The sequence below is a fragment of the Neoarius graeffei genome, chromosome 3 (genome assembly GCF_027579695.1).
Source record: "Neoarius graeffei isolate fNeoGra1 chromosome 3, fNeoGra1.pri, whole genome shotgun sequence".
Classification (NCBI taxonomy): Eukaryota; Metazoa; Chordata; class Actinopteri; order Siluriformes; family Ariidae; genus Neoarius; species Neoarius graeffei.
Genome location: NC_083571.1, coordinates 81,820,426 through 81,830,598, shown reverse-complemented (window position 1 = coordinate 81,830,598; position 10,173 = coordinate 81,820,426). Strand labels below are relative to the sequence as shown.

Here is a 10,173-nt window from a genome sequence, read left to right as displayed (position 1 = left end):
TAACAGCTCCAAGCTGTATGAATTATGTAAGAATGTTACTCTGCATGTATTTGAACTATATAGATATAAGTATAAATAATAAAATGAAACTCATTCCTAACCTGGGTAGGGAGATTTACTTTAAAAATGCATTCTAATACAATTACTAATCAATCACCTTAAGGTATATACCTATACCAGGATACCAGAACATTTCGTTTGAAAATAGAAACATTCTGAATATTTAATATGTTTCAATATTGTATAGTTTAATATCAAAAAATGTTAAATGACAAACATTCTAATACAATTAAAATTTAATATGAAACATTTCAAAAATACAATTTCTTACTTGCTGTGAAGTCCATGGTCTCTAGTTTTAAAGAAGAGCTATGATGTTTCTCCACTGGGTTTCTTGAAGATGTGAACTTTCTTGGCTGAAAGTGTTGGCATTTTATAAGGAGTTTCCACCTTAGTGTGTGTGTGCCCAATTATGTAACTTTTACTTCTAAAATAACTTGGACATCTTCACTGCTACATTTAAGCAATATCGCATGTGTGTGCTTATACGATCTTATTCTGTAGTTATTATTAGGCTTGTAATGATTCACCCAATTCATGATTTGATTTGATTCTCGATATTGGGTTCAGGATTAGATTTTCCTGCAATATTTTTGAAAAAAAATATTAAATGAAAGATTTTCTTTATAAACTTTTATGAATGTTTGTACTACCTCCTGTTGCTTCCCTTTTCTTTAACTTTTGGCAGTCTGAGCTCCGATTTCTTGTTAAATCTATTTGTACAGTCAGTCACACAACAGCTCTTTCCTATTTTAGATGTTTTATTTCATGGCATTAGAGCTGTGTTACTGCTGCCTACGGTGCAGTCATATGCATTCCTGCTATTGTACCTTATTGTGTCCTCTGCTTTCTAAACAACACAATTACTGCCTGGAAAAATGAAGAGATTATGCAGCCTGATAATAATCACAATTAATTTTTTATTTCATCAATTAGAATAGTTATAAATTTGTATTGCAATTTATTGTCGCATGATATATCGTGACATGTATAATTAGTACATACTATGTAGCAATACTTCAGTACATACACACTTTCAAAAAGGTAGACAAATAGCAAACTGTACTTTTCAGAAGCCATCTGAAGTTGAGACAATGAAGGATTCAGTGAAGATTGACACAGCAACATGTAACTGACCTTGACAAAGCAAGAACATGGTGATGTAGTGGTTAGCACGGTCGCCTCACAGCAAGAAGGTTCTGGGTTCGAGCCCAGCGGCTGGTGAGGGCCTTTCTGTGTGGAGTTTGCATGTTCTCCCCGCGTCTGCGTGGGTTTGCTCTGGTTTCCCCCACAGTCCAAAGATATGCAGTTAGGTTAACATGGAGCGGCCTTGGGCTGAAGTGCCCTTGAGCAAGGTACCTAACCCCTGACTGCTCCCCGGGCGCTCTAGTGTGGCTGCCCACTGCTCTGTGTGGGTGTGTGTGTTCACTGCTTCAGATGGGTTAAACGCAGAGGATGAATTTCACTGTGCTTGAAGTGTGCATGTGATAAATAAAGGTTTCTTCTTTCTTCTTCTTCTACAGTGGGGCAAAAAAGTATTTAGTCAGTCACCAATTGTGCAAGTTCTCCCACTTAAAAAGATGAGAGAGGCCTGTAATTTTCATCATAGGTATACCTCAACTATGAGAGACAGAATGAGAAAAAAAAAATCCAGAAAATCGCATTGTCTGATTTTTAAAGAATTTATTTGCAAGTTATGGTGGAAAATAAGTATTTGGTCAATAACAAAAGATCAAATCAAGTTTGTTTGTATAGCGCTTTTAACAATAAACATTGTCGCAAAGCAGCTTTACAGAATTTGAACGACTTAAATTGAGCTAATTTTATCCCTAATCTATCCCCAATGAGCAAGCCTGTGGCGACGGTGGCAAGGAAAAACTCCCTCAGACGACATGAGGAAGAAACCTCGAGAGGAACCAGACTCAAAAGGGAACCCATCCTCATTTGGGCAACAACAGACAGCCTGACTATAATATTAACAGTTTTAACAGGTATAACCCTCAACTGTCCTCATGGGGCCGTCCTTCACAGGAGCAGTGCAATAAAACTCCGACCAGACACAGGGCACCAGGATGGATCAAGCAGGTCCGAGGGGCAGAAGAGGCCAGCATCTCAATCCCAGGATCAACATGTAACTCAGAGGGACAGATTGGGGGGGGGGGGAGAGAAAGAAAACACAGGTTGTTAGGTATGCCCTAAAAATGACAAGTAATAAATCTGTGTGGGAGGCTCGCAGAGACGAGAGTCTTTACATCAGGCATAACACACAACAATGGCATGTTAATATGGTAAAAAATATATCATGACCTGCTCTGGCTGGATGCTTGATTGGGTGATGGGAGCACACTCCTCAGCAATGATGAGATGCAGATGGGCCCCTTAGGGCTGGCCAAGACAATTCAGTTACATTTCACCGGGTCTGGGACATGCGACAAAATGTCTGACGGCCGATTCCCTGCAGGCTACGGTAGCCAGTCGAGGTCTCCACCCTCTCCACCAAAAGATTTCCTGTTGACTCCATGTAACTCAGAGGGACAGATTTGGGGTGGGGGGGGAGGGAAAGAAAACACAGGTTGTTAGGTATGCCCAATGTCACCTGAATAAGTAGGAGCAGTATACATATTGCACCGAGTACAAGCAGGGACTCCGGCAACTAACTATGACAGCCACGGGCGCAGATAGAGGGGGGGACGGGGGGGATTCGTCCCACCCAGATTTAAATTCACCTCGTTCGGTCCCCCCCACTTATAGGGAGGAAAAAACGTCTATGCTGTCTTTCTTTGCATAAGGCAAACCTCACGGAAAAATCAAAAGACTAATTACCATTCGGTTTATTGAGGTGCACAGCAGTATATACATAGTTGCAACTGCGCAGACTGCACAGGTTGCGAGCTCGAGCTTGGTTGCTATGGTTACAAGTTTGACAGGCATATCGGGGACAGCTTCTCCTAGTTCAGGACCCCAACACGGCATGATGAAGGGTGCCAAAAGGCAGAAAACGATTGCATCGTTTTTTCAAAAAAAAAAATGACTGTAAGTAAACTGTGCCTTACTTTATCATATCACCTTGCAATTTTTTGATAGTCTGTTCAAAGTAATGTCGTAGTGAAAGTAAAATCGTACGGAGTAGAGATGCCTTTCTGGTAGCCTCCTTCTTTCAGTGGTAGCCTGTAGATACAGTGCTCAGAAGGCAGTTTTAATGTTTAATCTGGCGTTCCCTGCCATAATTTCAGCGAGCATATTGTTTCATAAGGAAACTTTGCGAAGAGTTGTTGACTGACTGCCGCTCACACAACACACAGGCATAGTTAGAAAGTCAGGATGCACTGGTTTACACTTTACACACACACACACACGTAGCCCAGCCTCTCGCTATGTTTAACAGTTGGAACTTAGCGGTTTTAAAACTAGTTTTGCAATTTCTGTGCGTGATGATAATGTGTAAACTTTGGATTTCCATAGGCTATGTTAAAATGTTATCATTGTCCTGGCCTGCAGGTAGTTCCTGGTGATGGCAGTGAGGGAGGTGAAATAACATGTATACACACTACCGTTCAAAAGTTTGGGGTCACCCAGACAATTTTGTGTTTTCCATGAAAAGTCCCACTTTTATTTACCACCATAAGTTGTAAAATGAATAGAAAATATAGTCAAGACATTTTTCTGGCCATTTTGAGCATTTAATCGACCCCACAAATATGATGCTCCAGAAACTCAATCTGCTCAAAGGAAGGTCAGTTTTGTAGCTTCTCTAAAGAGCTAAACTGTTTTCAGCTGTGCTAACATGATTGTACAAGGGTTTTCTAATCATCCATTAGCCTTCTGAGGCAATGAGCAAACACATTGTACCATTAGAACACTGGAGTGATAGTTGCTGGAAATGGGCCTCTATACACCTATGGAGATATTGCACCAAAAACCAGACATTTGCAGCTAGAATAGTCATTTACCACATTAGCAATGTATAGAGTGTATTTCTGATTAGTTTAAAGTGATCTTCATTGAAAAGAACAGTGCTTTTCTTTCAAAAATAAGGACATTTCAAAGTGACCCCAAACTTTTGAACGGTAGTATATATATATATATATATATATATATATATATATATATATATATATATATATATATATATATATATATATATACAAAATGGAATCATTTGCTGACAGCTCAGTCCCCCCCAGTTCAAAAATCCTATCTGCGCCCCTGATGACAGCATAACTAAAAGGAGAGAGCCAGAAGGTAACACAAGCATGAGGGAGCCTCGGGACATAAAGCAGCCAGCCACTACACCGTCAACAAACTCGAGTGAGCAAGCGAGTGGGGACTGACAGCATCCATACATCCCAGTTTACCAAAACACTCTATGTCTGAGGACCCTCCAGATCTACTCCTTTACCTCATAAACACCATTAACAAAAGGCTTGACTAAACAAATATGTTTTCAGCCTAGACTTAAATGCTGAGACTGTGTCTGATTCCCGAACATTACTTGGAAGGCTGTTCCATAACTGTGGGGCTTTGTAAGAAAAGGCTCTGCCCCCTGATGTAGCCTTCACTATACGAGGTACCAGCAGATAGCCTGCACCTTTTGATCTAAGTAGGCGTGGCGGGTCATAGAGGAGCAGAAGTTCACTCAGGTACTGTGGTGCGAGACCATTTAGTGCTTTAAAGGTCAATAGTAGTATTTTATAATCAATACGAAATTTGATTGGGAGCCAATGCAATGTGGATAAGACAGGGGTGATGTGGTCATATTTTCTAGTTCTAGTAAGGACTCTTGCTGCTGCATTTTGAACTAACTGGAGCTTGTTTATGCACTTATTGGAACATCCAGACAGTAAGGCATTACAATAATCCAGCCTGGAGGTAACAAAAGCATGGACTAGTTTTTCTGCATCATCCAATGACATTAAATTTCTTATCTTTGCAATATTTCTGAGATGAAAGAAAGCTATCCGGGTGATGTTATCAATGTGAGTTTCGAATGAAAGACTGGGGTCAATAATCACTCCGAGGTTTTTACTGCTGCACGTGAAGAAACAGAAAGGCCATCCAGAGTCACTGTGTAATCAGAAAACTTACTTCTAGCTGTATGTGGTCCTAGCACAAGTACTTCAGTCTTGTCAGAGTTAAGCAGAAGGAAATTAATAAGCATCCAGTGTCTAATGTCCTTAACACATTCCTCAATTCTATTAAGCTGGTGTCTCTCATCAGGTTTTGCAGAGACATACAACTGAGTGTCATCAGCATAACAGTGGAAACTAATACAATGTTTATGAATAATATCACCCAGAGGTAACATATATAGAGAAAAAAGCAGTGGACCCAAGACAGAACCTTGTGGAACACCAAACTTTACTTCGGTACATCTAGAAATATCACCATTTATATAAACATACTGATAACGATCAGTTAGATAAGACCTGAGCCAGGAGAGAGCCATTCCCTTAACTCCCACAACATTTTCTAGTCTATCCAGAAGAATGGAATGATCAATGGTATCAAATGCTGCACTAAGGTCAAGCAACACAAGTAGCGAGACACAGCCCTGATCAGACGCCAACAGTAGGTCGTTTACTACTTTAACCAGTGCTGTCTCTGTGCTATGATGAGGTCTAAATCCTGACTGATACATTTCATGGATGTTATTCCTATGTAAATATGAGCATAACTGCTGTGCCACAGCTTTTTCAAGGATCTTGGAGATAAAGGGGAGGTTTGATATTGGCCGATAATTGGACAGCTAACAGGGATCAAGGTCAGGTTTTTTAATCAGGGGTTTGATAACTGCTAGTTTAAAGGATTTGGGTACATAGCCAATCATAAGAGAAGAATTTATTATTTTTAGAAGCGGTTCAATTACTCCAGGCATTATCTGTTTGAATAGATGTGTAGGTAAGGGATCTAGTATGCAAGTTGAGGCTTTTGATGTAGAGATTAATGAAAGTAATTCAATTTCTTTTAGGGGAGTAAAACATTCTAACTGATGATCTGATACAGTTATATTGTTAACTACAAGGTCACTTTCATTGTCTAACCTTAAATTAGTAGTTTGAATTTTTTGTCGGATATTCTCAATTTTGTCATTAAAAAAAAATCATGAAGTCGTTGCTACTACATACTGCAGGTGTGCATGTGTTGATAGTGGACTTATTCCTGGTTAATTTTGCTACAGTATTAAATAGGAATCTAGGATTATTTTTGTTATCTTCTATTAGGGAGGAGAAATATGTTGATCTCACAGCACTAAGAGCTTTTCTATACTTCAGGAAGCTCTCCTTCCAATCTAATTTGAACACTACCAATTTTGTTTGATGCCATTTACGTTCCAATTTTCGAGTGGTCTGTTTTAATGTGCGAGTGTCATCATTATACCAGGGTGCTAATTTTTTGTCTCTGACCATTTTCCTTTTTAGAGGAGCTACATTATCTAAAGTATGACGGAATGTTGACTCTAAGCATTCAGTTGCCTGATCAAGTTCTGCAGGGGCTGACAGTGACCCAATCAAAGTTGACAGCTCTGGGAGATCATTTATAAAGCTCTGTGCAGTAGTTGATGTGAAAGTACATTTAATACAGTAGCATGGTGAGGTGCATATATTATTACTCAGACATAGTTTGAATGAGATGAGACAATGATCTGAGATAACTTCAGACTGTGGAAGTATGACTATATTGTCTACGTTTAATCTGAATGTTAGTATTAGATCAAGGGTGTGACCACCATTATGGGTCGGTCCTATGACATTCTGCTTAATCCCGACTGAATCTAAGATGGACACAAACGCTGTTTTTAAAGGGTCTTCTGGGTTATCGAAGTGAATATTAAAATCTCCGACAACTAAAGCTTTGTCTAAGGAAATAACCAGATCTGAGATAAAATCTGCAAATTCAGAAAGAAACTCAGAATATGGCCCCGGGGGCCTGTAAATAATAAGCAATGGAATTAACTGGGTAGACTTATTTTTCGAGGCTACATACATTATATGAGTATGAAGAACTTCAAATGTATTAAATTTATAACCAGGTTTTTGTGTTACACCTAGATAATCGTTATAAATAACCGCGACACCTCCTCCTCTGCCAGTTAGACGAGGCTGGTGTATATAACTGTATCCAGGAGGACTCGCTTCATTTAATGCTATATATTCATTTGGCTTAATCCATGTTTCTGTTAAACACAGTACATTAAACTCCTGATCATTAATGAGTTCATTAACCATTAGCGCTTTAGATGTAAGAGATCTAATATTTAATAGCCCCACCTTTAGATCAAAGGTGCTGGCAGCAGCTGTACAGTCAGTATGATCTAATTTTATATTGATTAGGTTACTGGAACAAACTCTCTGAAAATTTCTACCTTTTTGTTCAGCTCGGGGAACAGACACAGTCTCAATGTAGTGGACCCTGAGTGACGACTCTGTGCAGCTAGCAGACAGTCGGTTTAGCCTGTTCGTCTGCTCCCTGGCCTTGGCTCTGGATTGTCAGAAATTAACTAGGCCTATTCTGAGACTATGACCTATGCTGCAGGAAATGAGAGCAGCACCTTCCTGAGTGGGATGGATACCGTCCCGCCCTAACAGGCCAGCAGTGCCCTCAAAATTAGCCCAATTATCTATAAAGCCCACACTGTTTTCAGAGCACCACCTGGACAACCAGCAGTTCAGCAACCATAACCTGCTGTAAGCTACATCGCCACGCCACGCCACATTGGGATGGGGCCAGAGCATACTACAGCATTGGACATTGCCTTCGCTAATTTAAACACCTCTACAAAGTTACTCTTAGTAACCTCAGACTGACGAAGGCATATATCATTAGCTCCTGCATAGATAACTATCTTTGAGAACCTGTGCTTGCCTAGGACCCTAAGATTACCTGCTATGTCCGGCACCCTGGCTCCCGGAATACACCTGACTAAAGCTGCTGGTGCCCCTAAAGGCTGAGCTAATTTCACGTGCCGTATGATAGAGTCCCCTATAACCAGAGCTCTTTCAGGTTTCTCAGTGGGTGCATCACTAAGGAGAGCAAACCTGTTCGGCATGTGACGTGGAGAGGAGTGGTGCTCCCGTGGGCGAGCCTCAGTGGTAGCTTTGGCTCTACGCTTATGCCGCTGAGCCCTCACCCATTCACCCCGCTGTAAGGGCTCTAATGCCGGAGTTGGGGGATTACTAACTCCACCTAGGGCATCCAGACTTTCCCCTACAGAAACTACACTGTTCTCACGCTCACTAACCTGCTCTAAAGCCTGGACACGCGCTTCTAGCACTGAAATCTTCTCCGTCAGAGAGCTAACTAATCTGCACTTATCACAAATAAAGCTAATAAAGCTATCGCTAGCGACAGAGGAAAAATGACTAAACATCCTGCACTCAGCACACTGAGCAAGCTGAAGGTGTGCCATGATGAAAAGATTCACGTACCTTAAATGAAGATCAGTTGATATTAAAGCAGATCCGATGTGGATGGCCTCCGCTTGTGGTCTTTACACAGGAGGAGAGAAAAAGAAAGCTTCCAGTCTCGACGTTCTTCCGAAAAAAGAAAGAGAAAAAAACAGGGAAAAAAAACTGAAAAAGGAAAGCGAAAGTGAAAAGTACAAAAATGAAAGCGACAGTACAATAAAAATGAAGAGGATACTGGAAATTTATTTGTAGAAAAAAAGTTAAAAAAGGATTAGTAATTAACACCGGCACTTGCGGGAAAAAAGGACTCGGCGCGAACAACTCAGGAAAAAGTTCATCTCAATACTTTGTTATATACCCTTTGTTGGCAATGACAGAGGTCAAACGTTTTCTGTAAGTCTTCACAAGGTTTTCACACACTGTTGCTGGTATTTTGGCCCATTCCTCCATGCAGATCTCCTCTAGAGCAGTGATGTTTTGGGGCTGTCGCTGGGCAACACGGACTTTCAACTCTCTCCAAAGATTTTCTATGGGGTTGAGATCTGGAGACTGGCTAGGCCACTCCAGGACCTTGAAATGCTTCTTACGAAGCCACTCCTTAGTTGCCCAGGCGGTGTGTTTGGGATCATTGTCATGCTGAAAGACCCAGCCACTTTTCATCTTCAATGCCCTTGCTGATGGAAGGAGGTTTTCACTCAAAATCTCACGATACATGGCCCCATTCATTCTTTCCTTTACACGGATCAGTCGTCCTGGTCCCTTTGCAGAAAAACAGCCCCAAAGCATGATGTTTCCACCCCCATGCTTCACAGTAGGTATGGTGTTCTTTGGATGCAACTCAGCATTCTTTCTCCTCCAAACACGACAAGTTGAGTTTTTACCAAAAAGTTCTATTTTGGTTTCATCTGGTCATATGACATTCTCCCAATCCTCTTCTGGATCACCCAAATGCTCTCTAGCAAACTTCAGATGGGCCTGGACATGTACTGGCTTAAGCAGGGGGACACGTCTGGCACTGCAGGATTTGAGTCCCTGGCGGCGTAGTGTGTTACTGATAGTAGCCTTTGTTACTTTGGTCCCAGCTCTCTGCAGGTCATTCACTAGGTCCCCCTGTGTGGTTCTGGGATTTTTGCTCACTGTTCTTCTGATCATTTTGACCCCATGGGGTGAGATCTTGCATGGAGCCCCAGATCGAAGGAGATTATCAGGGGTCTTGTATGTCTTCCATTTTCTAATAATTGCTCCCACAGTTGATTTCTTCACACCAAGCTGCTTACCTATTGCAGATTCAGTCTTCCCAGCCTGGTGAAGGTCTACAATTTTGTTTCTGGTGTCCTTTGACAGCTCTTTGGTCTTGGCCATAGTGGAGTTTGGAGTGTGACTGTTTGAGGTTGTGGACAGGTGGCTTTTATACAACCCTGATTCCAAAAAAGTTGGGACAAAGTACTAATTGTAAATAAAAACAGAATGCAATAATTTACAAATCTCAAAAACTGATATTGTATTCACAATAGAACATAGACAACATATCAAATGTTGAAAGTGAGACATTTTGAAATTTCATGCCAAATATTGGCTCATTTGAAATTTTATGACAGCAACACATCTCAAAAAAGTTGGGACGGGGGCAATAAGAGGCTGGAAAAGTAAAAGGTACAAAAAAGGAACAGCTGAAGGACCAAATTGCAACTCATTAGGTCAATTGGCA

The 10,173-nt window shown here is 40.9% G+C and overlaps 1 pseudogene; it reads right to left on the bottom strand.

Annotated features, from left to right (window-relative positions):
* Positions 1 to 826: 826 nt before the first annotated feature.
* LOC132882617 (uncharacterized) lies at positions 827 to 5,368 on the bottom strand (annotated as a pseudogene).
* Positions 5,369 to 10,173: the final 4,805 nt, after the last annotated feature.